Here is a 3440-nt window from a genome sequence, read left to right on the forward strand (position 1 = left end):
GCAATATGTTTCTGTCTTCTCAAGAAAAAAATATTCTTCCTTGTAGCTGGGGATGAGTATAGAAAAAGAAACTCTGGAGAAAATGGACCTGCTTAACATTTTTTGTGCCTTCCTTTTTTCTCTCTTACTTGTGGCCCCTGAAGCGGCTCTGCATGACGCATTCGCGTGGGAGGGGATGCTGTCTACTAGCATGGGCCGGGAGACACGGAGGGGATATGCGTGGATGTCCCCGCTCCTGCCTTTCCTTTTCCCATTAAACTTTGGGAGCTGAGGTTCCACGTCGGAAACTCTATTTACGTATGGGCTACGCTGCGTGCTGCCTAACAGTGGAGAGGATTCAAAGTAACAAGGCTTAAAGCACCTTGGATAGCGCCCCCGCAATCATACTAGAGGGACTATTAGAGATGCTGGGGAACCATGGAGAAAAACGCATGGTGTTAGAAATGAATAAATCTTATCTGGTCACTCCTCAGCCTAGCATCTTATAAGCTTACGAATGCTCTTGTATAAAGTCCACGGTCCTTGCCACGGCACTCAGGATCCTCCGTTGCCCTACTGCCTACTCCTTCAGCCTCGTACAAGATGCCTCTCCTTCATGTCATTGCTCTGGCCACGCTGGACTTTTGTAGTTCGTCAGAAGTGACTGACTACCCTGCTGAGACTCTCCTCCTTGGGGGTTTTATGCAAATGGTTCTCGCATCATGAAGAGTTTTCTTTTCCAAGCCTTGCCCAGCTAACTCCAACATGTTCTTCCCTGCCCCTCAAGTTTGGTCAGTGCCCTGTTTTTTACAGCACTCTTTGTCTGCCTTTTCTGAGCACTCATCCCCCTTCAATAGCTTGTTCACTGTGTTTCTTCATTAGACCATAAGCTCTTTTTTTTTTATTTCAGCATATTATGGGGGTACAGATGTTTAGGTTACGTATGTTGCCCTTGCCCCTCCCCCAAGTCCGAGTTTCAAATATGTCCATCCTTCGGGTGGTGCACATTGCACTCTTTGTGTATGCAAATACCCGTCCCCTCCTCCCTCCTCCCCCCTCCCCTTCCCCCCTACCCAACATCCAATAGATGTTATTCTTATATGTGCATTTATGTGTTGATCAGTTAATACCAATTTGATGGTGAGTACATGTGGTGCTTGTCTTTCCATTCTTGGGATACCTCACTTAGTAGAATGCATTCCAGCTCTATCCAGGAGTATACAAGAGGTGCCGAAACGATAAATGTTGGCGTGGATGCGGAGAGATAGGAACACTCATGCACTGTTGGTGGGATTGCAAACTAGTGCAACCTCTGTGGAAAGCAATATGGAGATATCTTAAAGAGATACAAGTAGAAGTACCATTCGATCCAGCAATCCCATTACTGGGCATCTACCCAAAAGATCAAATGATACGGTATAAGAAAGACACCTGCACCCGAATGTTTATAGCAGCACAATTCACAATTGCAAAGATGTGGAAACAACCCGTGTCCATCAATACATGAGTGGATTAATAAAATGTGGTATATGTATACCATGGAGTACTATTCAGCTTTAAGAAACAATGGTGATATAGCACCTCTTGTATACTCCTGGACCATAAGCTCTTTGATGGCAGGCACCGAGTCTCTCTCATTCATCCCAGGTACTGCCACGCCTGTCTCCGTGCTATCTCCAGCCTCTGGAGAAACACTCATTAAAACAATAAATGTCTTGATGCTTTTAAAGACAATTCTCTGAGCTGACTGGGCGGTGCTACTAGAAATGTGAGAAGTGAACGGACCTCTTCCTGCCTTGTCTCTTCCAAATCCAGCTGGGAAGCAGGAGGTTTGGAGGGCAGGCGTTATAGATGGGGGCTCTGGGTGAGGAATCCCAGCCAGGAAGTCAGGCTAGGGCTCTCGCTGTGAAATGAGAACATTTTCAAGGGAAGTGACCTTCTGCTGGAATGCCTCGGTTTCAAGGTGGTCATTGACTTTGAATTGTTATGCAGTGTGAAAAATCCGCCTGTGGAAAAAATTTAGCACTAACAGTAATGCTACTTTTGCCATTAAATGGCAACTGAAATCCTGACTCATCTCAGCCAGACCCAGTCTAGACTGTGCCATTTCTGTAACATTAAAATATAATCCACAGCCACACAAGTAAAGCCAGCACTTAACAGAGAGAGGACCTTGATATTTTCAAGGAAGGTCCAGTGGGAACCCGGGAAGTCTAGAACCCCAAAAATACTGAGTTGGGGGAATAATTTGGCTTGAGTCATTGGGGAATGAGCCTCTATAGCTGGACAGATTTAATCTTCTAGGTTTGTGTCATTTGGTCAATATTCTCTAAATCATTTATTCATTCATTTAGTTACCATTTGAGGGCCTATTATTAATATATACTACCCCAGGGGACAGTAATCGAAGTGAAATAACTGTTTCTATACAGAAAAACCTTGTCATCTACTCGGAGAGACAGACATGTGGAAAATAAGCAAAACAGTGTTAGAGAAATGACAATGTGGTAACTTTCCAATTCCAAATGATACATCAGCCATTGCAGAAAGGTATACCTTGAAAGATCAGGTGCAAGCCCTAAAAAAAAGCCCTAAAGCACATGTTCCCTGTTCTACTTTTTGTGTGCCTCTGGCACCTACTATAATTCAAGAGTTCTCAGTTTCTCACATAAGCTCATATTCCCATGCTGTTTAGGACTGTCCTCTACTCCAAATTAGCAAGCATAAATGCCAAAAAGTCATAGCTCCACTAATTATTCCAAACTTTGCGACTTTTTTTCTGAGTGCCTTAGTATTTTCAGAGTTCTTAGCAAATGATTGAAAGCTTCTTAAAGAAATGGTTTACATGATACCATTTCATGTTGATTTTTCATTCAACGACTATAATCTCAGTGCTTGCATTTCAAAGAATCTATAGGTAAGATTTCAACTTAACCTCTATAATAGGAGGCATTTATATTTAGTTTATCTAAAGTTAAATTTCATCTACATTACTGATAATGACATTTTAATGATAAATTTATGGGACATTTGCTTACTTGCATAATTCTATCCATATGACTATAATGACTGGAGCGTGGATAGGCACATGGTTTAGAGGGACTCTACATTTTGGAACAATGCAGGATCTGGTGAAAAGAAATTCTGTCTCTTTTTTTGGCCTGGCATAAGTGTGGGAAGATGCAGGCGTACCTATTGCTGTTAACAGCAATCCTACTAGCAAATGTGGACCAATGTCAAAGATAACTTGAAGAACAGATCTGAATTCTAATCTCACTTTGAGCACCTGTATCAATCCCTACCTGAAGCCACCTATACCTGGTCTTACATGTAAGTGAACCCAAAATTCTTTTTTATGTTCAAGTCCATGAGTTAGGTTGTATATCACTTGGAAACAAAGGAGACCTAACAAATTTCTCACAAAAGAAAGAAGGTAGAAAGGAAGCTGCACACAGAACAAG

This window comes from Propithecus coquereli, unplaced genomic scaffold (assembly GCF_000956105.1).
Source record: "Propithecus coquereli isolate 6110/MARCELLA unplaced genomic scaffold, Pcoq_1.0 Scaffold121, whole genome shotgun sequence".
NCBI lineage: Eukaryota > Metazoa > Chordata > Mammalia > Primates > Indriidae > Propithecus > Propithecus coquereli.